The sequence below is a fragment of the Anolis sagrei genome, chromosome 1 (genome assembly GCF_037176765.1).
Source record: "Anolis sagrei isolate rAnoSag1 chromosome 1, rAnoSag1.mat, whole genome shotgun sequence".
In the NCBI taxonomy this organism is placed as follows: Eukaryota; Metazoa; Chordata; class Lepidosauria; order Squamata; family Dactyloidae; genus Anolis; species Anolis sagrei.
Window position 1 is genome coordinate 226,965,814 of NC_090021.1, and position 26,284 is coordinate 226,992,097.

Sequence of the window (26,284 nt, forward strand, 5' to 3'; positions counted from 1 at the left end):
TAGATGTAGGTGAACTATAACTCCAGAACTGATGATCAATACCCAACAAACCCTTCCAGTATTTTTCTGTTGGTTATGGGAGTTCTGAATGCCAAGTTTGGTTCAATACCATCACTGGTGGAGTTCAGAATGCTCTTTGATTGCAGGTTAACTATAAATCCCAGCAACTATAACTCCCAAATGACAAAATCAATCCCTCCATCAATTCCACCAGTATTCAAATTTGGATGTATCAGGTATTTATGCTAAATTTTGTCCGGTGAATGAAAATACATCCTGTATATCAGATATTTACATTATGATTCATAACAGTAGCAAACTAACAGTTATGAAGCAGTAACGAAAATAATTTTATGGTTGGGGGTCACCACAACACAGAGAACTGTATTAAGGGGTCGCAACTAAGAAGGTTGAGAACCACTCAAACCCATATAAAACAAGTGTCCCCTCAAATATCACTGTCTGAAGCCATGATGGTGTTGTCATCACATGCATCTTGCATTTAAAACAGAAGTGTACAAGCAAACAATGCAATTCTTTCAGGGTGGGCATTATATCTTGACTATATGGTACTCCATCCAGCAATTGAGCTGCTGAATTTTGTACCAGCTGCAATTTCTAAGTCTTCATTAGGGATCCAAGCAGTGCACATTATAACACCATGTAACAATTTTTTTAAAAATGTCATGTTACTGATTTGAAAGTGTTATTCCTGTTAAACTGTGTGGCATTTAGCAGTTGTTGTACTCCAGAAACAAATAAATTAAAACAAAGGAAATTAAAGATTGGGCTGAAATTATAAAAGAATAGGTTAAAAATGGACTTTTGTAACTTTTGATTTTAATAGGGCCCCTTCTACACTGCAATATAAAATCCAGATTATCTGCTTTGAACTGGATTATATGGCAGTGTAGACTCATATAATCCAGTTCAAAGCAGATAATGTGGATTATCCACTTTGATAATCTGGATTATATAGCAGTGTAGAAGGGGCCTGGGTTTACTCTAGCTGGGACTAACAATATTGCTCATGACAGTGGTGAGAACCATGCAGCCCTCCAAAAGGTTGTTGGCATATTAATTCTGATAGTCTTACATGGTGACTAGATTTGCAATCCAACAATTTTTGAAGGGCCAAAATATATATCAGTGATTGGTTGGGGGGGGGGGGGGGGGGGGCACCAAAATACTGTTTGCTTACCGTTGAAAATTACCTAGGGCCGCCTCTGACTGCAGACTATTTATGTGTAACCTGTAGACATTAGACTATTCATGCTCATTTATTGTGCCAAACTGCTAATTATTCAGAAACACCTCTCCTATTTGGTACAGTGGGATATTCATCTCAGGGTCCTTCCACAAAGCCATATAACCTAGCATATCAAGATAGATAATCCACAATATCTGCTTTGAAGTGGGTGATCTGAGTCCACACTGCCACGTAATCCAGTTCAGTGTGGATTTTATACAGCTCTGTGGAAGGGGCCTCTATTAGCAGATGCTGGGAAGCAGAAGTAAAGTGTTTGAAGGGCACAGCTGTGGGTATTTGGTGCCCTGCTGTCCTCAGGTGACTGTGGGCCCTTCCACACAGCCATATAACCCAGAATATTAAGCAGATAATCCACAATATCTGCTTTGAACTGAGTCCACACTGCTATATAATCCAGTTCAGTCTGGATTTTAAACAGCTGTGTGGAAGGGGCCTGTGAGGGATAAAGCTGGGAGGTTCATCTGCCAGCTCAGTTGAGTTTTGTACGCAGAATTGGGAAGGGCATCATCAAGTTGTTTGCCTCAGGCAGCAAAATGTTCTGGTTTGTCCCTGACATTATTCATGCTTTTAAAACAACATGCTTAAACTGGCCTTTTATTTTTAGAAGACAGAGCAGCCACAGGGCCCCAATTTGGGGCAAGTACCATATCTGAATTGGCACCTTAGCAGCAGACTCCTATGTGAACAAATCTTGCCAAAGAAACCCCATGATAGGTTTGCCTTAGGGTTATCATACATTGGAAATGTCTTGAAAGCACACAGCAATAATACTGTAGTTAGTTTATCATTTTCTAGAACTAAATTCCAAGATACGAACAGGTGGGTTTAATATGTTTTCTAAGAACAATTGTGTCTCTGTGTATATTTATTCCTTTCAAGTTTGCAGCTGAGCTGATACCATGCTATAAAATGTTTGGTTCATTGTGTAAGAAAAGGGAAATGGTCTTTTGCCCATGAAGGAAGGTTATGAAAAAAAAGTTAAACATTGACCCTCTCTCTCACTATATGTTGTTTTTAAAGTTAGTTGGAACATTTTTGCTGTGCTGATGTGACCTTATGTCTTTTTATTTGGTCAATGCTCGTATTACTGGTTCTGATTTATTAGCATTAGCCCAGAAATAAGTAATCCTGAAGGGCATAAATAAATGGGGGCCGGGGGTGGGGTGGGGTGGGGTGGGGTGGATTGTTCTCATGCTGGAAATGCAAGCAAGAGGTAAAAAAATTAAATATCTTTATTCATTTCTCCCCAATTTCACAGTAGTCTCATGTCCCTAACCCCAGACAATGGGGAGGCTAACTGCATTTCTAGAGATTCTTTGTTCTGCTTCCATCTCCACAGATACAGGAAATATGGAGTCAAAGCACACAACTTCACAACAGAAATACAGTAGAGCAGTGGGCCTCAACCTGCCCCCCCAGATGTTTTTGGCCTACAACTCCCAGAAATCCTAGCCAGTTTACCAGCTGTTAGTATTTCTGGGAATTGAAGGCCAAAAACATCTGGGGAGCCCAGGTTGAGAACCACTGCAGTAGTCTTGCTTATCCAACCTTTGCTCATCCAACATTCTGTATTATCCAATACAGTCTGCCTCCTGCCCAGATCTACAGCTGTTTCAATACATTGCAATGTTTTGGTGCTAAATGTGTAAATACAGTAATTACTACATAATGATCTGCTTTTTCTGTTGACTTGTTGTAAAACGTGATGTTTGAGTGCTTAATTTGTAAAATCATAATGTAATTTGATGTTTAATAGGCTTTTTCTTAATCCCTCCTTATTATCCAACATTTTTGCTTATCCAGCATTCTGCTGGCCCATTTATGTTGGATAAACGAGACTCTACTGCAGTGGGAAGTAGGTTGTTGTGAGTTTTCTGTATGGCCATGTTTGAGTAGCATTCTCTCCTGATGTATTGCCTGCATCTATGGAGAGAATGTTTCTGGACCATTGCCATACAGCCCGGAAAACTCACAACCACCCAATGATTTTGGCCATGAAGGCCTTCAACAATACATAGTGGCAAATAGTCCTCATTTTGGGCTAGTTACAGAGCAAGAGAGGGCATGCATCAACTGCATCTTGCTGAAAGCAGTTGTGATTCAAAGTGCTGCACTTGATGTTTCAAAGTGCTGTAATTTGATGTTTAATAGGCTTTTCCTTAATCCCTCCTTATTATCCAACATTTTTGCTTATCCAACATTCTGCTGGCCCATTTATGTTGGATAAACGAGACTCTACTGCAGTGGGAAGTGGGTTGTTGTGAGTTTTCTGTATGGCCATGTTTGAGAAGCATTCTCTCCTGATGTATTGCCTGCATCTATGGAGAGAATGTTTCTGGAACATGGCTATACAGCCCGGAAAACTCACAACCACCCAGTGATTTTGGCCATGAAGGCCTTCGACAATACATAGTGGCAAATAGTCTTCCTTTTGGGCAGTTACAGAGCAACAGAGGGCATGCATCCACTGCATCTTGCTGAAAGCAGTTGTGATTCAAAGTGCTGCACTTGCACTTTTCAGATACCACCAGAAAGAATCTGAACTGAACTCTGCATCCACCTACCTAGGATAGAAAAAACAGAGCCTGGACATTTTGGGGACCCTGCCTCCCAGAATCCTTCAGCCACTACCATTCTGGGAGATGTAACCTGCACAGTAACTTTCCCAAGCTCCAAGAAGGGCCCAGCATTAATTCATCAGTTATCTGACATTACTTACCTCCAGGGTTTTTTTAATCACCCCTGCCAACCTCTATAAAGCAGTTTCTCATATAAGATTAAAATCACTTTATTAGAGTCATAACGACATACTGAATCATGGCTTTGAGCGCCAGGTTCACAATAGAGGGAGCTTGCTGCTTGTCTCCATCAAGACGAGACGTGGCCTGAAGGGTAGGTGAAGCTGCTTAAGCCCGGCTGTAAATTAAGCACATATCTTTAAGAGCTTCGCCGATCGTATCTCCCCGCAGCATGGGCAGTCACGCTGCACTGACTAACCCCTTCAGTCCTGTTCTGACATGTGTTGAAAGAAGAATAAAAGGATGAATTAGCAAATACTGGGTTGGGGCACTGCGGAGGGAGGGAGTGTTTGCAAATGCAAGTCTGAAGCCCTGGTCAGAAACATCTGGAAAGTGACTCTCTGGGATGCAAGAGCAGAAGCAAATAGCTTTAAAAGGGTACTCAATCTTAAATTGTCTGGAAAAGAAGGGATTGTGAAAAGCAAACAGGACACTTCTGGGTTTTTGGTTTAATAAGGACAAACATAGGTAAAGGTGACTTCACTGCAAACATTTTATTTAACTAAAACCCATTGAAGCCCACTGTTTTCAACTGGTCTTTTTAAAATAAAAAAATTGCAGTGGAGCCACTGGTATCAGCCTCATGAGAAGAAACTATGCATTTTAAAGTGAAGGCAATGTGTCTAAAAGGAAGATCATTTTCATTCAAAATAAATAATTCCTGGTTGTGTCCTTATACAAAGGATTTCAGAAAACTGAAGGCTTTTCCCTACATTTCTTCTTCACTGAGCCCATCAGAACAGAGGAGAAAACCCCCCAAATATGTTAGGGTTGCTGTGAGTTTTCTGAGCTGTAAGGCCATTTTCCAGAAGCATTCTCTTCTGACGCCTCGCCCACATCTATGGCAGGCATCTTCAGAGATTGTGAGGCCTGTTGGAAACAAGGCAAGTGGGGTTTATATATCTGTGGAATGTCCAGGGTGGGAGAAAGAACTCTTACCTGATTGAGGCAAGTGTGAATGCTTCCATTGGCCACCTTGGTTAGCACTGAATGGCCCCACTTGCCTAATTTCCAACAAACCTCCCAACCTCTGAGGATACATGTCATAGATGTGGGTGAAACATCAGGAGAGAATGCTTCTGGAACATGGCCATACAGCCTGGAAAACTCACAGCAACCCAGTGATTCTGGCCATGAAAGCCTTCAACAACACACCAAATGTGTTCAATAGATCCATAATTTATGCATACAAGCTTAAATAAACCCCAATGGGCATCTTCTATTTTTACTGTTTTCAAATAAAAACACAAATAAATTCAGTGCATGCTTAGTAAAGCATACAATAGCCTATTTACCTTTACCTGAAAAGGTAAAGGTAAAGGTTTTCCCCTGACATTAAGTCCAGTCGTATCTGATTCTGGGGTGTGGTGCTCATCTCCATTACTAAGCCAAAGAGCCGGCATTGTCCGTAGACACCTCCAAGGTCATGTGGCTGGCATGACTGCATGGAGCGCCAGCTGGCGCAGATTATAGGTTAGAGGGGGGAAAGGATAAGAGTGCCCACATATCTATTGTTTGCATGATTTGATAATATTCCAACCATATATCACATAGAATCCTGGGATATGGAGTTTGACAAGGGCCTTAGAATTCTTTGCTGTAGTTCAGGGGAACGGCACATTAACCCTTTAGCAGAGAATTCCAAGTTCCTCATTAAATTACCCATCTTAAGATTCCATAGCCAGGAATCAAGACCATTAAAGTGACAAAGTATAGGTCCGGATGTATATGCTTGGTTTACCATGATGTGGCCTGTCCATTTGTGATAACGCCATAAATTTACCATGGTTTGTTTTGGCAAGGAATACTCAGAGACAGTTTTGCCACTTGATGCTTCTACAATATAGCCTACAGTACCTGGCATTCATTGGCAGTCTCTCATCCAAGTACTAACAAGGCTGATAACATATAGTACGGAAAATAAGCAGATTATCATCTAACTGCTCAATTATAAGCAAATGTTCTAACTACAGTCACTATTATGAATAATACGGAATGAACCAACTAAAGGGGGATTACTGTTAGCTCTGTTTTGTTGCTAAGTGCCATTAAGCCAACCTCATGAAGGAGAGACTTGCAAATGATCCTATCTTCACAGCCCTGCTCAGATCTTGAGGCTTCAAGACCATGACTTTTCTGACAGACTTTATTCATTTGCAATATGGACTTCTCCTTTTTGTTCTCTGCCTTCTACCATACCAATCAATAAAGGATGAGTTCAAAATTTGGAAGTGCAGGTAAGTCCCTGATATGTCTCTCGTGGAACACCCTCCCAAGATAAATCAGGATGACCCCATCCCTGCAGCAGGGATTACTTTCTTCTGCCAACAGACATTTGTGGAAGGATAAGGGGCACACTGCTGAGGAGGTTGTGGGTAGAATGGGAGGGGGGTTGGTTAAAATGCATTTTAATTATATTTATGGTATGTAACTATATTAACTGTATTTTAGCCTAACACACACAGTACTATTCAATGGCTTTAAAAAAAATGTATTTACTACTTTAGATTGATCAAAGTGTGTGATTGTTAAACACCTGGAATCCCCTTGGGGAGAAAGGCGGGGTATAAATAAAGTAAGTAAATAAATGAAACATGTGGAGTCTTTTTTAACTTTCATTCTTGCAAGGAAAGACATTTGGTAAGCAAAAGCTATCACAGACCATTACAATTATCTCCGTCAACCAAAAGTGAATAACACAAACAAGAACAACAAAACAAGGAATATTAACTGTAGCATGAATCTGTTTTAATGAGTATGACTGCTACTCAAAACATTAAAGTAGACTTCATAAAATAAAGATTTGGCAGACACAAGAAATCTGAACTACAGTATTTTTCCCCTATAGCCCAGTGGTTCCCAACCTGTGGGCCACAGCATCTAAAATAAGGTCTGCAGCTCTAGATTATTAAATATGGTTTTCTGTGGGTAAGCAGATGGTGACTACTGATGGCATATGTTCTGTATCACAAACTAGAGCTGATGTGATTTATCCAATTCAATTTTCGGACTCAGCATCCCAAAGAACCAAAGCGAATCTAAAGTTGTCCAAAAACTGTTTTGTAACCCTTTTGGTACTAATGTCGGAGAGTGGTCCCTGGTCAAAGTGGTCCCTGGTCAAAGTGGTCCCTGGTCAAAAAAGGATTGAGAACCACTGCTATAGTCCATCTTTTGTGGATTTAACATGCACTGCCTTCTCCAATCTCTAGCTATCCATGGATATTACACAAGCCGACAGTCATGCCACATGATATTAGATGCTTCAGCAATGTTGGCTGTGGCTTCTCTGAATTTTATAAAGTATACCTGGAATGCACCAGGTTCAGGAAGACAGCGCTAAAGAAAAAGAACACCAAACTGGCTCGATTTCGGTTCTGACCTTGCATGAGGTTCACCAGTGTCACAAGCAGCTATAGCTCTTGACCCTGAGAATCCACCCCTACCACTGCCAAAAGACCTTCACCTACACCTTACCCCCCATGTGTGGAAGGGGTATCAAGCAGGTGGGTTGTACAGTAGGATAGCCAAGTCCATGCACAAGCGCCATGTTTGGAGAAGAGTACTGACACTATTATTCCTGGGCTTGATAAATCCCTTAAATGTTTTGTTAGATTTCAGGGTCACACATGAAGTTAATCTGTATTATTACCTCAGGCCCTTTTCACACAACTGAATAAAATCCTTCATTTGAACTGGAATATATGACAGTGTGGACACAGATAACACAGTTCAAAAGCAGATATTGTGGGATTTTCTGCCTTGATATTCTGGGTTATATGACTGTATGGAAGAGCCCTCTCTTAACTGCTCTTCTGGCTACTTTATCTCAATGCTTGAGACTGATTCTGAAGTAGTACTCATTAACACAGAAGCAAAAGGGAAGAGTTTGACATAATTTTGGAGACCTCCTTGATGAAACATGCTGGAGGCCTTCTGCCATTTCTTCATGGGAATAAAAAGAAAAGTGAACTAGAGAGTGTTTTAAGGGGGTGGGTGGGAATTCAACTGGATAATCTCCAGAGTCCCTTCCATTTCAGTGATTCCAAAACTGGAGGTTAGCCAGGAGATTGCTTTAATGGGCCTGAGAAGTTTCACCTTTGTTAGGGAAATGATAGGGCGATGGTTCTCAATGGCTGGTCTACTCAATGGCTAGGAAATAATTCAGAGAGCTTGTCTGCTTCCCTTCACTCTTTGGAAGGGAGGCAGGTCAATATACTTTTCCAAACAAGGGAAGAGGAGAAAAGGGCATTTTTCCTGAGTCACGGGTAAATTGAAAGCTATGTCTTAATTTCTTTAAAGCTACTGCTAATTCTATACGCACAGTATTCGTTATTTTATGTGGATATATGCAAATTTGGAAATAAGTCAGCCATGAGTTGTGCTCTTTACATTATTCAACTCTAACTGCCAGCAGTCCTAGATGGAAAAGGCAGTGATGTAGCTTCTGACAGAAATTGCAGCCCAACAGCAACTGTAGGGGCCCAACTATTTGTGGTTATTTGTTATCAAGTTGACTTCAACTTATATAACTGAAAAACCTTAACGATCCCTTCAAAATAAAATGGCCTGCTCAGAATTTGATTGCATTTCTTTCTCTTGCTGGATGCTTTCCATTTTACTAAGCATTATCATCTTTTTCAATGAGTTATGTTATCTCATGCTATGTCCAAAGTAAGTCTCAGTTTAGTCATCTTCACCTCAAGTGAGAGTGCAGACTTCATCTGCTCTAAAACTCATTCATTTGACCTTTTAGCAATCTATGATGTCCATACAATTTTTCTTAAGCTTCAAATATCAAATGATTTGATTTTCTTCCTATCATATTTCTTTACTGCCTGTCTTTCACAGTCATACATAGAAATCAATAATACTATGTACTAGGTGAATCTGCCTATGGTCTTTTATTTATTTATTTATTTATTTATCATGTCAGAAGTGAATTGAGGGTACAGTTACAATGTATTTTAAAACACAAACAAAGTTAGAAACTTGGCATTATACTAAATGAGAAGCTGGCCACTTGGAGTACAGAATTTAGGCCGCATAAGTCTATGGGTGACTTGAAAGCATATACACATATGCACACACTTGTTTTAAGAGAAAACATTGGAATAAGTTATTCTAGTACAAAAATGTTTAGGACATGACTCTATCTAGAACAGGGTGGTCCACAACCAGTGGGTCCCCAGGTGTTTTGGCCTACAACTCCCAGAAATCTCAGGCAGTTTACCAGCATTTAGGATTTCTGGGAGTTGAAGGTCAAAACATCTGGGACCCACAGGTTGAGAACTACTGATCTAGAAGGTGAGTTATGGTCCATCTTATGGTCCATCTTGGACATTAAAAGTCGATGTCTTCCATGCAAATGCACCCAGACTCCCAGCCTTAAACATGATGGGGACAGAGATATGAAGAAGGCTTCCCCATCACCACTACCTTGGACAGCATTTGTGAGGAAGACTTCTCTTTGCACATTCAAATAATAATTAACACTTTTTTTCATTGTCTCTTCTCCAATGTATGTAAGTGAGTAAGCATACAATGTATTTAGTGGAGAATGCCCTGGTTAGTAATTGCTTGACTGTGGTCAAGCTGAAGTCAAGTCAGCAATTTGCAAAATTTACACAAATACAGACTGAAGGGATAAGGAAGAAAATGCCATTCAACTCAAGTGTCATTCATTAAGAAATAAAAGTCAAAGCAAATCTCATAATTGAAGGTGGGGTTGAATTCTAAAAATAAATAACATGAGAAGAAATTGAAGACATTTAAGCTGCTTACTTAACAGTTTGTTGTTTGTTAAGTAAGATTAGGCAGCATTTTGAGTTTTAATATCTTTATTCCAACTGAGCTGAGTGACAGAACAATGCTTAAAGGTGTTTTATGCCGTATGCGAAAACTTGTATTGAGGCAAGCAGCCTTTGAGATTTAAATTATGTAGCAGGAGAAAATGTGGAAGGTGGTGCTGTTTTCCTTATCCCTTGTTAGCAATTAAGTTTTAAATAAGTTTTAAAATGTTTTAACCTATATCTAATACATGTCTGACACAAACTAACACACATTTTGGTACCTCAAATGCCCCCCGTGGAATGTGCTTCCAATCGAGATAAGATTGGCTTCGTCCCTCCTGGCTTTCAGGAAGAAATCGAAATTGCGGTTCTGGGACCAGGCTTTCGGACAGCAGACATAATTAGCACTTTGGTTGGAAATTGACGGGAAAGGTGATACAGCTGAGGATATTGTTTTATTGTTTTAATTAATGCTTTAAGTATTTTAATTGTTTTATTATTGTAATTGTTTATATGTAGGGGCATCGAATCGTTGCCAAATGTAAGCTGCTCTGAGTCCCCCTTCGGGGGTAGAGAAGAGACGGGCTAGATCAACTTTAGTTTTTGAGATATAGAACATATGCCATATATTAATTGCCATCTGCTCGCCCATAGAAAACCATGAAAACCATATCTAAGAAACGAGAGCTGATGTTGTCTATCCAATGCAATTTTCTGAATCAGCACCCTAAACAAGTCCAGGAACAGGCTTAAAAACCAAAACATCAAAAAAATTGTTGGGCTGTGATTTGAGTGGATAATTATCAATCACAGGATTAATAACAATAAAATAAATTTCTTACTAATTTCTACTAGTGAATGTCTGTTCTGAATTATATTAATAGTAATAACATTTCCCCCCTAATTGCTACTAGTGACTAGCTACTGGTAGTCTTAACAATCAATTAAACCAACATGATGGCAATCCCAGTGAAACTTACACATTCCTGTGAATATATTTAGCTTCAAGATGCCACAAGCTTGAAAGCAAAAAAAAAAAAAAAAAAAAAAAAAAAAAAAAAAAAAAAAAAAAATAAAAAGAGAGAGAGAGAGAGAGAGAGAGAGAGAAGGCTGTAGACCAGGAATGTAATAAAAGTACTCATTAAAAGTGTTTAGATTAGAAGTGTTTACCCAGACCAAAGTGTGGGGGTTACAGCCAATAAACCCTGCAGCATAATACCGAGTTTTATTATAGCTCCAAAGAAGGCATGGCACCCACAGTCAGAATAGAGCACTCATTCTATTGAAGACAGAAGAAATGCACAGCACTCTGAAGAATGGAAAAAAAGATGTTCATTTGAACTGGAGTGGACGGCATCATGAAGTGTTTAAAGGCCCTGTCTTGGGATAAGTCACAGTGGATGCTTGGTGGATGTTGCTTCCAATTATACTTGCAAAGGACCATGCCGAAAGCTTCAACCAGTTGTGATGGATGCTGCAACCTGCTGAAACCTTGGAGGTGAATAAAACTGCAAAAATATAAGAAGGTCATGCCATCTTACATCACTTGAAACAATTTATTTTGGTTTATTGGCATGTATGGCACATAGAGACTCAAATAAGGTTAATCAAAAACAAGAAAACTGTTCACTGAAGCTTTATGAAAGTTACAATATAACTTTGATATTGCATTGCTTCATCTTGTTCACATTCATTCAAAGCAAATCCACTATAAGAAGGGATTTTTGAAGCTGGAGGATGAGTGGCAGGTACAGCTTAGGCTTTCCAAGTCATATGTCAGGGTAGAACCTATCAAAAGGACCAAGAGTGAGATGCATTCTGTCATGCCTCCTCAATTTCATTTTATATTCAACATTCGAAACAGCATATAAGCTGGTCATATCTATACACATGTGCTTCACTACTGTAGCTGCATTTTTTACACAAGATGAATGAAAAAGAAGAAACCACAGGCATCTTATGGAGGAAATACTGTATTCAAAGTTAAGCTCTGCAAAAAGTGATTTTAGTGTTTAATGGCTTCCATTAATTGTTGATATGTGCTGTCCAACACTCTGGAAACTATTGAATAAATATATAAATGTTTAAAACAAACTTTAAAGCACAAGGACATATATTTGGATAGTTTTATGCATCCCAGAGCAAGAGTACACACATTTTCCCCTCCTGAAATGGGAAGTAATTAAAGAACTGGACCAAGGAACAAAAGACCAAAGAGGGCTAGCTGCAATATGAAAAGGGTGGAAGTGAAGGGTGTGAGAAAAGGGAATATATTACACTTGTCTGGAGAGCCTGATTTTACAAGGACAATTGAGGAGGGGGCTGTTAAAAGCTGTCTTTTTATACACCCCTTTTCTGTTGCTATGGTTTGCCTTTTTGTATTTAAGTGGCTTTTTGCCAAACTTGGAATAGAAAGGCACCAGATGGAGAGGAACCGGAGAAAGCCAACTAAGCAGAGTAAGGTGTGAGCACATCCTTTGAGGAGGAGGGGGCATGTGGGAGGATTGCCATGTGTTTCATAAATGCAAAGTCACTTTCCTTCCTCACTCACTTCAGCTTTTGAGGCAGGGTGAACTCTTAAAGGAATAGGAGAAATGCTCCTACAGCTGAGTTGACATATCTATCATTGCTTGGCAACCATCATCACTTTCTCACAGGGTGGATCTGAAACCACGTTGTTTATGGACTAGGTGTGTGAAATTTCTGTAAATTCTGAAGCTTTTCCTACCTTCCCCACAAATTTGGGGGGGGGGGGGGAAAGCAATATTAGCCCCCTATATAGATTAAAAACCACTTTGTTACTTTGGGTGTGTAAATGTTTTAAGCACAACTTGGTTTGGCATAAAATTATTGTGTGTTGCATATTAAACAGGAAGTTTATTAAGAAGATAATAACAAATTGAACCTATCTTTTCAATATTTTTTCTAACAAATGGAACTATAAGGATCCGAGTCATAAGGAACACTTGAACAGTAAGCAAGGTTTTCAGATCTCCTAGGTTATGAAAATCTAAGATGAATGTAAGGCCCCATAGGCCAAATCCAGTCAGCCATATCATTTTATGTGGCCCATGAGATTTTCAATTCCAGGGCAACATGGTTATATTCCTACAGTCTTACAATTACAAATGGCCCCTTGACGGCAAGGCCACAAGGCTGATGTGGCCCTTAGTGAAAATGAGTTTGACTCTCTTGATCTAAGGAAGGGGTTCTCAGACCTTTTCAGCTGCAGAGCCCTTTTTGAAGCAAAACTTTCTTTCGGAGTCCCAAGAAATGTTTATAGATTATATTATATATTATGTATGTGTATTAAGCATGGGCCAGACCAGTGGCAGATGGATGGAGAGTATTTGTGTGAACTAATTCACACGGTGCAAAAAAAGAAAAGAAAAAAAGAACAATACAATGTTTAAAATGAAGAACAATTTTAACCAACATAAACTTAACAGTATTTCAGTTGAAGGCCCCCAGGGCCATCCAGTTCAACCACCTTCTGCCATGCAGGAAAAGTGAAATCAAAGCACCCCCTGAGCTATGGGAGGGAAATAGGGTTTTGGAAGCAAAGGAAGTGGGGAAAGGGTCTGAGTAGTAAGGAAAAGAGTCTGGGCAGTGAGGGAGGTGGGAGAGAAAGGGACTGTGCCCTGGAGGAGGATGCTACTGCTGCTGCTGTTTCCGGCAGCTCAAAACTTTAATTGCCCTGCATTTCTCAGGAGGAGGGAAGAGGAAAGAGGAGGAGGCAGGCAGCGGTATAGTGCTACAGAGCCTCTCATTATCACCCACGGAGTCCTAGTTTGAGAACCCCTGATCTATAAAGGATTCCCGTAACACATTCATTTCATAAAAAGAACTGAGAAAATGAGATCAAGACAAATTGGCATGATCTGATACTGTCCATTGGTGATTCTTGAGCAATCTGATCTGGAGGACCATATGTTTTTCTTCTTAGAATGTGTCAGGGATCAGCAGCACCATATTTGTGCTCATTGGCTACAGCTCCCTTCCTTCCTTCCTTCCTTCCTTCCTTCCTTCCTTCCTTCCAACCAACTCAGCTGATGTCATGCACACATGAACCAATCTATGGTCCACCAGACTAAGTAGAACTGCTGTATATAGTCTTACAAAAAATCTATGTCATACATAGTTTTTAAACAAAATGTTGTTGGGGCAATAAAAATACAATTTTCTTGTCTTATGAATTCCATTCATAATTATTTTTTTTCCAGAAAAATAAAGCTTCAAAAATGAAGACTAATTAGTGGCTAATAGGTCAACATATGTGGGAACAAGTAAAGGTCTGGTTAGTTGCATTCATTTCTTTCTACCAAACTGTTTGAAGCTAAAAACCTTCACTTTCTAGCTTCTGGGAAGAGTACAGATTACTGGATATATCTTTAGTTATTACAGGCAATTTTAAATAAAAGAGCCACTACATTACAGTCAACTATCAACTATTCACAAAGGTCCAGGAAACAAACCCTGATGGATACCAAGGGCCAATGTACTCTATTTGAGTCATAAATCTTGATACATAAATAGTGAGGCTCTGCTATAAATCAACTGTGGTTTCAAGCACATTATTACTTTCCTTATTTGTTGAATCTTTGATCCCTGACCATGCTCAGTATCATATGTTAAAGACTCATGGAGTATGCTCAGCACTACAGACAAAAGGCTGTGCCAGCCTTCTGATCAGATTTCATTGATCTCTGCAAAGGATGGGCAGGACCCACCTCAGTTTTGTCAAAGAATTAAACACACACAAGTCTGTTGAATCCGACACACACAAGTCTGAACCACAAGGGGGGAAAGACTATGGTTATGTTTAATAAGGAAAATTGCGCAAAGGGTGACAAGAACTGGCAAGTACCGAACAGGTTCAGACTTCTTCCTTCTGTCACTGTCCTTACCCTACCCATACTGCTATCAGAAGAATTTGTCTTTATCCCAAAACAGCAACATGAGATAGATGATATCAGGCTTGTGACTGGGCTGTTCTTCAATATTCCTGGAAAGAGGGGAAGGTGATGCCAAAACTGTGAAGGCTGTGCATGTCTGCAGGGCTATCAATGAGACTTCACTATTTTGTGGTTTGGAATTTAACCTATTTTATAGTTGGGTGAGTGGCTATAGTGAAGTTTAGCACACAAGTATTTTAAATGAAAAAGGCCCTTCTAGTCTTATGTACAGGAAGGGCTTCTCTCTCTCCCTCTCCCTGCCCCATTCTCTCTGTGTGCGCGTGTGCGAGTATCTTTAAGTCACCTGTCACCCTATGGTTACCCCATATCAGAAACTGCAATAGAAACTGCAATTTCTACTTGAAATCAAAGATAACTGTCAGTGCAGCACGGGTTTCATTATGCTTGGTCATTTATCCACATGTATTATAGGCAGAAGAAAAATTGATATATTATAGTCTTCTATTTGAATCCATCATTTGCCACTTTTCAGAGGAGTCAGTAATTTGCCATTACTTGACTTGTACTGGTGGAAATCAAATATGAAATGGAACTTGGGAAAAATGATAACATAAGTCCAAACACACCTTCGGGATGTGGTACTGAATTAGACATGAATACAAATTTTTATATCTGGAATGTGAGAAGTGCAATAAAACTGATGAGGAGCTCACAAAGCCTTTCTGAAAACCTGGAAGTTTCAGCAAATTTTTGAGAATGATTGGTTTCTAGGCCCAGTTCCTAGATAACCAGATAGCACTCTGTCCTGCACTTCATCCACTTCCCCAGCCCTATGATATACTGTTGCACTATCCCTTGCTCAGCCCTTTTATAGTTGGCCATGTTCATTTTGTAATTCTGGCCATTGGTTTGTTGACTCTCTACTGATGGAATTACAATGAAATGGGTTTTTAATATTTTTAATTTATTTTTAGTGTGTTGTAACAGGATTTTGATATTTTATGGTGCTTTTAGTTGTTATTTTGTTTGTTATTTTGTAAATTAGGTTGTGTTTATGTTGATGTAATTGTATGGTTTTCTTGCTGGCATGTGCCTTATGTGTTGGAAACTGCCCTGAGTCCCTTCAGGGAGATAAAGCTGTTGTTGTTGTAGTAGTAGTAATAACAATAATAATAATAAAGAAGTGGGGGAGGAAATATGACTGCTACAGTGAAGATCCACTTATTTTTCGGACATTTTAAGAACTGTTTTTACTGCTTTCATGTCTTTGCATTGAAGCCATTGGAGCTCCACAGACCTCTAATTATAGTGCCTGGATTCAAAAGTACCTTCCAGATCTAAATTTGATCCTTTAGAACAGAAGGTAGTCAACTGCTTTGGCCTGTGGACCAGCACTCTGACTGATTTGTCATCGTCCCTCTCCCCGCCTGCTCCCCTTGCTGGATGCACCCATGTTTTCTTCCACTGGAAGCGACATCATGCCACTTCTGCTTTTGCTTTTCTCTAGTATTCAGCCCTTTGGGGTTGTTTCTGGACAAAAATAGTCACCAAAAATATTACAAAATGGGGGTCTATGTGAAGGTTCTGGTGAGTTGTCCACATATACACAAACATTTCTGGAGGAATACAATCTCTCCACACCAAGTTGATTATCCACTTAAAATGTTTCTTTGTTACAGCAGCAACTCTATAGGTGGAGAATAACTGGACTGCAGCTCCATCTAGAAACACATCACTGCAGGAATGAACTTGTATGTGATTGCGAGAGACTACTGCAAACTCAAGGATATAATTAGAACTGTCGAACTATGTCATATTGTTGGATAGATGTTGCGGGGAGCTTTTTTAAAAATCTTGAGCATCCCTGGATTTTGGTATCCATGGCAGGTCCTGTAACCAAACCCCAGTGGATACCAATGGCCTACTGTATAAAAACGTGAAAGACTAAGCAAACATAGCTATATTGTCACTATTAACACTGATCCGATCCCAGTGAGTTTTTCTAAAATGAAACCCTGTAGGACCTTTCCTCATGAACCATAAAGCCAGAACCTTAGTCCTAAAAGCAAAGAGTGCTAAATGTTTTTTTGTAATGAACACATAACAATGTGATACACAATCAGCACTGCTGAGAAATGTCTGTTTTTGAGCACAACAAATGCACTTTTTTTGTTTAAGCTATTATTGCATAAGATATTGATCTTTCAGAGCATCGTAAAAATGAAGTTCTATCATCTAAGCACCAGATCCCATCTGATCTTGGAAACTAAGCTGGGCTGGCTCATATGGGGGACTGCCAATGAATACCAGGTGCTATAAGCTATATTTCGGAGGAAGGAACCAGCAAAACTATCTCTGATTATTCCTTGCCTATGAATTTTTTTACGAAATTCAAGATTTCCATAACTCAACAAGCAACCCGAAGGCACATAGTCTCTCACCCAAACATCAACTCTAAATGGATTTCTCTCATATCACATTTCAGCATTGGTTGCAAATTCTCTTGTAATCCAAATATGAAAGTGTGCTTCTAAATGTTTGGTCTTCCCTAAGAAGGCATTCTCATTTCCATTAAAGGGATGTTCCTGTCACCTTGTCTGAGTCCAAACATGTTTATGTAACATGAATCCAGAGGAGCAGGGGATGGCAATTACTGGAGAGTCCATTAGCAAAAGCTGTAAAATCTTCTTTTCTGAAAGCAAATGCAGCATCAGGCCAAAGGCTAAATTCCAGACAAGGTCACAAGTCTCTTACTCCTCTTCATACCAGAAGAGACTTAGAAGGTTGTAAAGAAATTCCATTTCATAAAATTTCTATTAAAAGGCTTTGCCTTGATCAAAATGCATGACTCAGACATTTTCAAAGCTGCAGAAACACTCATTATATATTCAATGCTCACTGCCTAAGATTGGTTAGGATCACCATGGTCCCTGTGCCTCTTCCCATCATAGCTCTGTGGCTGAACCTGGAAGGAGCTGCAAATAATATAGTTACCCATAACTAGTTACTTTTAGTTTAACAAGGATGTAACAATGCTTCACTTCCAAATTAATACAAAAAGTTATGATGTTAACAACAAGTTGTTCTTTTTTAATTAAAAAAATGTAAGGGTATCTTAGTGGTATATGTGAGAGGAAGCCACAGGGAGGAGGGAGCAAGCTTGTTTTCTGCTTCCTTGGAGACTAGGACGCGGAACAATGGCTTCAAACTACAAGAGAGGAGATTCCATCTGAACATTAGGAAGAACTTCCTGACTGTGAGAGCTGTTCAGCAGTGGAACTCTCTGCCCCGGAGTGTGGTGGAGGCTCCTTCTTTGGAAGCTTTTAAACAGAGGCTGGATGGCCATCTGTCAGGGGTGATTTGAATGCAATATTCCTGCTTCTTGGCAGGGAGTTGGACTGGATGGCCCATGAGGTCTCTTCCAACTCTTTGATTCTATGATTCTATGATTCTATTCTGAGAGAAATTTTCCAATGTTTATGTTATCCCCTTATCAATCCTAAGGTGTTCTCTCTCAAAAGATAACAAGAACTGAAAAGCCATGAACAGCACTACCAAAACTGTAGTGGCTTGAATACTGGAAGTACACTGGCAGAGAACAAGTACACTTATATGTACCTTCATCATTGCTGCAGTTTCACTGTGGAATACGGGTGCTTTGGGGGAAGATGGAGTAGCCTCCACTCCCAAAAGACAGCTGTTCCCCTTTTCCTGGTGGAGAAGGCTACCAAAATGTGACCCAGTTCTGCAGTAACTGTGGCACAGAGCTGCAACTAGGAATCCTCTCCAGTGCCTGGACATGGGGCATTGCAACAAGAGGTACAGGGCGTCTTCTTCCACAATGTATATGATGGCATAATGGATGACTCCAGAAAAATACCATCTACACCAGCAATTTTCAACCTGAGGGTTGCGAACTCTAGAGGGGTCGATTGGCTGTCTGAAAGGGGTTGTGCCACCGCCTCCTTCGGCCCCCCATCCTCCACTTCCCCAGAATGGCTGCTGGGTCCTCTCAGCCAGCCAAACATCCAGCCAGCACCTGTGCCCACACCACTTTGCCTCCTTCCTTTCCTTCTCTACGATTGGGAAAGTTCTGCCATATACTCCAGATGTGGTTTTAAACTGTTTTAATTAAGCAATATACTCATATATTTCATGTTTTTAAATGTTTGTATCATATTGGTTTTAGCTGTACTATGTTTGATTTTCTTGCAAACCACCTTGAGTCATACCAGAAGAAAGATGAAATATAAAATAATTAAATAAAAAATTTCTGAATATACAAACATACATTTATGTGCATTACAGTAGATAACAAACTGCTTATGGTTTCTTAAAACCAGAAGTTCCAACAACCATTCTATTCCTGTGCTGGTATGTCTGTACCAGGAACTCCAACTTTATTTTCTTTCTATTAAATGTTTGCACGCATTCCAGGGCTTCAGGGATTTTGCAAAGGATGGCTTCCCTTGGTTTGCACTCATGGGGCAAGCCACCTGTCTATCATTGTTAAGTTTGGATCCGCCCCTGCTCTCGGGGACATGGGAGGAGAGGGAGCCATTTTTAATTAGTCTTACAGAAGGAATAAATTGTGGCAAGTTCTTAGTGGGATGGGCATCCCAATCCACCTTGTCTCTCTCCTGAGGAATCTGTACAAGGACCAAGTAGCAACAGTAAGAACTGACAACGGAACAACAGACTGGTTCAAGATTGGGAAAGGCGTACGGCAAGGCTGCATACTCTCACCCAACCTTTTTAACTTGTATGCAGAACACATCATGCGATGTGCGGGGCTGGATGAATGCAAAGCTGGGGTGAAAATTGCTGGAAGAAACATTAACAACCTCAGATATGCAGATGACACCACTCTGATGGCCGAAAGCGAGGAGGAGCTGAGGAGCCTTCTAATCAAGGCGAAAGAAGAAAGCGCAAAAGCTGGGTTGCAGCTAAACGTCAAAAAAACCAAGATTATGGCAACAAGAATGATTGACAACTGGAAAATAGAGGGAGAAACCGTGGAGGCCATGACAGACTTTGTATTTCTAGGTGCAAAGATTACTGCAGATGCAGACTGTAGCCAGGAAATCAGAAGACGCTTACTTCTTGGGAGGAGAGCAATGTCCAATCTTGATAAAATAGTAAAGAGTAGAGACATCAGACTGGCAACAAAGATCCGCCTAGTCAAAGCCATGGTATTCCCTGTAGTCACCTACGGATGTGAGAGCTGGACCTTAGGGAAGGCTGAGCGAAGGAAGATCGATGCTTTTGAGCTGTGGTGTTGGAGGAAAGTGCTGAGAGTGCCTTGGACTGCGAGAAGATCCAACCAGTCCATCCTCCAGGAAATAAAGCCCGACTGCTCACTGGAGGGAAAGATACTAGAGACAAAGTTGAAGTACTTTGGCCACATCATGAGGAGACAGGAAAGCCTAGAGAAGACAATTATGCTGGGGAAAGTGGAAGGCAAAAGGAAGAGGGGCCGACCAAGGGCAAGATGGATGGATGGCATCCTTGAAGTGACCGGACTGACCTTGAGGGAGCTGGGGGTGGTAACAGCCGACAGGGAGCTCTGGCGTTGGCTGGTCCATGAGGTCACGAAGAGTCGGAGACGACTGAACGAATGAACAACAACAAACAGAAGGAAACCAAGGTATAGGACGTGGAGTAGCTTCACCTGCAGAAAAGCTTCATAGAATCATAGAATCAAAGACTTGGAAGAGACCTCATGGGCCATCCAGTCCAACCCCCTGCCAAGAAGCAGGAATATTGCATTCAAATCACCCCTGACAGATGGCCATCCAGCCTCTGTTTAAAAGCTTCCAAAGAAGGAGCCTCCACCACACTCCGGGGCAGAATTCTTAAGAATTCTGGGGAGAACAGTCTCAAAGCTCTGGCAGGGAGCTTACAGCCTCTCAGCCTTACAGCATCTGAGGGAAACAGCCCTAAAAGGTTTCTTAAGAAATTCCGGGGGAAAGCAGCTTTACAGATCCAAAGAACTCCAGCTGGAGAATTTGCAAGTCTTTACTGGTAGGTCTACTCGGTGCTCAAGACGCAGTTTGAATCCAGTAGTAGAACCCACATCAGTAAAGCTTAGGTAGTAGACAGCCTGGGAGAGATTAAAAAAGGGTTTTCCTCTTAAAGTGAAAGAACAGTTAACGAAGACAGTTGCCAAGAGTAAGGAAGCCACCAGTTGACTCAAAGCCTTGAAGCATTTGTTTGACTCATTGAAGATTTGAGAAGTATCTGTTTAATTTGTTCAATAATAAAGGACTTTGTTAAATCATTAAAGACTCTACAACCATTTCTACAGGAAAACCCTTGAGGGCCTCTCTTCGAGGCGCCCTGGCTTCCCGCTGGGCACAAAGTTCACGTCCTATTCAAAGTCAATTGTTACAGGCCCAGCGCGTGACAGAACAATTCCTTTGCAAAACCAGGCTCATTTGGTACCAACCCAACATATAGAAGAAATAACATTTTAAACGAAGAGGGAATGAGACATCTGATTAATGAAAAGACAGACATTAGAACAATCATGTCCAAAGCATTCTGAAGACTTACAAAGGAGTGCTTGTTATCCTCAAGCAAATTACATCCAAGAAGAAAGTGAACATGTGAAGTTCTACTTATTTGCTTGATATTTATTAGTTGCACACATAAATATTAGTAGCACACATAAATAGTAGTTCCAACCTAGAGAATCATACCTTAAATTTTGGTAATAAAAAAAAACACCCACTCACTCATTTTAATGCTAGTTTCCTAAGAAATGATCAGAGACTTTGTGATGTCCTCCAATTACCTCTAGATTGAATGAAGCCAACACTAATCTTAATGCAAAGCAGGCTATGAAAGTGGAAATTTCAGCAACTGTTCCAGCTATGAGTCAGTGATAAAATACTGAAACAGTCTTAATTGATTTTCAGGACTCCACAGTTTGGGTATGGCTTGGAAAATACACAGAAGCACTGAACAAGAAAACTTCCTGGAAAAAAGAACACAGGCTGCAATCTATCGACCAGAAACACTCTGGATTAAGGAGTGAAAGTCCTGGGACACCTTTGAGACTAGTTGATTTATTGCAGCATGAGATTTTATAGGTAACAGCTCATTTTGTCACATGTGTAAAGCATGCTATGGATTGGGGTGGCTGATCACAAAGGTATAAATCAAGTTAACAAGGTGAGACAAAAGATAGCATGGGAATGGGAAAACCAGAACAAGGACTCTACAGCCGCAATGGAAAGAAGGGGTTCTTTTGGAGTCTGTTGTAGCAAGATCACTACAGAAAATCACTATTCAAAATGATTGTTTTTAGTTCTCTAACAATTCGTAAAAATTGCTGATTTTTCTTTAATTATCCTTTTCCGCATAATGATGTTTAAAATCCTGTTTTAAAGGAGGAACAACCTGAATCAGAGTGTGCAAGACTCTTCTTTGCTGTTCTTCAAGCAGTGCCTGGATGGGTGTTGCTTGAGTATGTATTAGTTTTCTACTCTTTCATCTCTATGATTTCGCAATACTATGATTCTAAAAAGCAGCTCCCCGAGAATATAGTCCTAACATTCCTATATCACAGGCATGGGCAAACCCAGGCCAGGGGCCGAATGCGTTCCCTTGGAATCTTTTCTCAGGCCCTCCTCTCACTCACCATCCTATCCATCCTTCCTTCCTTCTCTCTCTCTCTCTTCCTTCCTTACCTCCCTCTCTCCCTCCCTGCTTCATTCCCTTTTTCTACTTCCTTCCTTCCCTCCATTCCCTTCCACCATTCCTTCCATTCTTCCCTTCCACTCTTTCGTCCTTCCTTCCCTCCCTCCCTCTCTCTTTCTCCCTCCTTCCCTTTTCACCCTTTCGTCCTTCCTTCCCTTCCTTTTGTCCTTTCTTCCTTCCCACCCTCCTTCCTTACCTTTTATCCTTCCTTCCTTCTCTCTTTCCTCCCTGTCTTCTCTTCCGCCCCTCCTTCTATTCATTCTTCTCTTGCTCCCTTTGTTCCTCCTCTTTTTCATTCCTCCTTTCCTCCTGGGGGAAGTTTAGCTGGGAGAAGAGAGGGAACATGAGAACTATGTTTCAAGATTTAAAAGGGTGTCCCATTGAGAAAAGGAGGGGGAAAACCAATTTTCTGCTACCCTAGAGACCAGGGCACAGGGGAGCAATGAGTTGAAATGGTAGGGAAATAGATTCGACTTAAAAGATTAGGAAGAACTTTCTGGAGAGTGGTATAGGCTGCCTCAGAGTGTGATGGAGCCTCCTTCTCTGGAGGCTTTTCTTCAGAGGATGTCTATTGGAAGTGCTTTGACTGTGCCTTCCTGCATGGCAGGAGGTTGGATTGGATGGCCATTTGGGGGTCTCTTCCAGCTCTAGGATTCTAGGATTCTATATCAGGAGTAGGCAATATGAGGTCTAATGAATACACTTTTTCTCTCCCGTCCACCAACTAATCCTGACCAAGGCTACCCATTTTGGGATCCAAACATTTCCTGGCTTTCCTTCACTTTCTGCCTCCAGAAGAGAAGAGAAGAGAAGAGAAGAGAAGAGAAGAGAAGAGAAGGCGGGAGGAAAGGGCAAGGAAGGGACTTGGGGAGAACCCCATCCCTCCTGGACCACCCACCCTGCTCCAGTCCACCATGCAGCCCCCAAGTTAGATAATTTTCCCATGCCTGCTGTATCATCACTGGGAACCAGTTGCAGATGCACATGGCCAGGTTTTCACAAAACACTGCCAGATATCTTTGGAAATGTCAATGTGTTCATGTTGATTCATAGTATGAAACTCAGAAGTCTCCAGCCTCTGAAATTGGAAATATAGTTGAACCTCACACAACCAGTTGCATTTATGTGAGTAGAAGAAGAAAAATTCCAGTTTTTTGAAGTCAATAGCCAAGCTTGAAATGAAAACCTAGCAACACATTATATGTAAGAATACAGTGGGAATTGTTAGCTGCAATGTTTGGTTTCAAGCATAGATAGAGGTAATACCCAGAATGTTGAATTTGTTAACAGAAGCAAAGAAATAAACGAACTCTAACATTATGAAAACTCTGATGCAGTGTTCTAATCTGTATTAAATGCGGAGAATTGAACACTTAACTGTATAGAATTGAACCTCAAATTATACAACTGTACAGGAGCCACAGGAGCAACTGTACAGAACAGATTTGAAGGACTAGATTTAGTAAACAGAGTCCCAGAAGAACTATGGACAGAAGTCCGCGACATTGTTCAGGAGGCGGCAACAAAGTACGTCCCAAAGAAAAAGAAAACCAAGAAGGCAAAATGGTTGTCTGCTGAGACACTGGAAGTAGCCCAAGAAAGGAGGAAAGCAAAAGGAAACAGGGATAAGGAGAGATATGCCCAGTTAAATGCGCAATTCCAGAGGTTAGCCAGAAGAGATAAGGAACTATTTTTAAATAAGCAATGCATGGAAGTGGAAGAAGACAACAGAATAGGAAGGACAAGAGACCTCTTCCAGAAAATTAGAAACATTGGAGGTAAATTTCAGGCAAAAATTGGTATGATAAGAAACAAAGATGGCAGGGACCTAACAGAAGCTGAAGAGATCAAGAGAAGGTGGCGAGATTATACAGAAGATCTGTATAGGAAGGATAACAATATCGAGGATAGCTTTGACGGTGTGGTGAATGAATTAGAACCAGACATCCTGAGGAGTGAGGTTGAATGGGCCTTAAGAAGCATTGCTAACAACAAGGCAGCAGGAGACGACGGGATCCCAGCTGAACTGTTTAAAATCTTAAAAGATGATGCTGTCAAGGTGATGCATGCCATATGCCAGCAAATATGGAAAACACAAGAATGGCCATCAGACTGGAAAAAAACAACTTACATCCCCATACCAAAAAAGGGAAATGCAAAAGACTGCTCCAACTTCCGTACAGTGGCCCTTATTTCTCATGCCAGTAAGGTAATGCTCAAGATCCTGCAAGGAAGACTCCAGCAATACATGGAGCGAGAGTTGCCAGATGTTCAAGCTGGGTTTAGAAAAGGCAGAGGAACGAGAGACCAGATTGCCAATATCCGCTGGATAATGGAGAAAGGCAGGGAGTTTCAGAAAAACATCTACTTCTGCTTCATTGACTATTCTAAAGCCTTTGACTGTGTGGATCATAATAAATTGTGGCAAGTTCTTGGTGGGATGGGCATAACAAGCCACCTTGTCTCTCTCCTGAGGAATCTGTCCAAGGACCAAGTCGCAACAGTAAGAACTGACCACGGAACAACAGACTGGTTCAAGATTGGGAAAGGCGTACGGCAAGGCTGCATACTCTCACCCAACCTTTTTAACTTGTATGCAGAACACATCATGCGATGTGCGGGGCTTGATGAATGCAAAGCTGGGGTGAAAATTGCTGGAAGAAACATTAACAACCTCAGATATGCAGATGACACCACTCTGATGGCCGAAAGCAAGGAGGAGCTGAGGAGCCTTCTAATCAAGGTGAAAGAAGAAAGCGCAAAAGCCGGGTTGCAGCTGAACGTCAAAAAAACCAAGATTATGGCAACAAGAATGATTGACAACTGGAAAATAGAGGGAGAAAACGTGGAGGCCGTGACAGACTTTGTATTTCTAGGTGCAAAGATTACTGCAGATGCAGACTGTGGCCAGGAAATCAGAAGACGCTTACTTCTTGGGAGGAGAGCAATGTCCAGTCTCGATAAAATAGTAAAGAGTAGAGACATCAGACTGGCAACAAAGATCCGCCTAGTCAAAGCCATGGTATTCCCTGTAGTCACCTACGGATGTGAGAGCTGGACCATAGGGAAGGCTGAGCGAAGGAAGATCGATGCTTTTGAGCTGTGGTGTTGGAGGAAAGTGCTGAGAGTGCCTTGGACTGCGAGAAGATCCAACCAGTCCATCCTCCAGGAAATAAAGCCCGGCTGCTCACTGGAAGGAAGGATACTAGAGACAAAGTTGAAGTACTTTGGCCACATCATGAGGAGACAGGAAAGCCTAGAGAAGACAATTATGCTGGGCAAAGTGGAAGGCAAAAGGAAGAGGGGCCGACCTAGGGCAAGATGGATGGATGGCATCCTTGAAGTGACTGGACTGACCTTGAAGGAGCTGGGGGTGGTGACGGCCGACAGGGAGCTCTGGCGTGGGCTGGTCCACGAGGTCACGAAGAGTCGGAGACGACTGAACGAATGAACAACAACAACACAGGAGCCACAGTGGTGCAATCAGTTAAACCCTTGTGCTGCTGAACTGCTGACCGGAAGGTTGGCAGTTTGAATTCACAAGATGGGGTCAGTTCCCGTCTGACAACTCCAGCTCCTGCCAACCTAGCAGAATGAAAACATGCAAATGTGAAAAAATAGAAAGGTAAAAGGCAAAGAGATGCTCCAAGCAATCTTGCTGGCCTCACAACCAGGGGTTGACAACGCAGGCTCCTCGGCTTGAAAATGGAGAAAAAGTACCTCCCCAGAGCCAGAGATGAGCACCTCCTCCAGAAGCCAGAAATGAAAGGAGAAGCCTCTGCCTTTGTTTGTGTTCGTGTGTCATTG

General features: G+C 41.1%; 1 protein-coding gene and 1 long non-coding RNA gene across 2 annotated transcripts in view; one reads left to right on the forward strand and one right to left on the reverse strand.

Annotated features, from left to right (window-relative positions):
- Window positions 1-23,889, forward strand: part of LOC137098011 (uncharacterized) — a 30,242-nt gene extending 6,353 nt beyond the window's left edge. The window contains exons 2-3 of the long non-coding RNA XR_010910541.1: window positions 21,694-22,244; window positions 23,217-23,889. This is a non-coding gene — a long non-coding RNA (uncharacterized lncRNA). The remainder of the gene's footprint in view (window positions 1-21,693; window positions 22,245-23,216) is intronic.
- Window positions 1-26,284, reverse strand: part of IGFBP2 (insulin like growth factor binding protein 2) — an 86,446-nt gene that overhangs the window by 51,867 nt on the left and 8,295 nt on the right. The gene's annotated exons all lie outside the window — the stretch shown is intronic.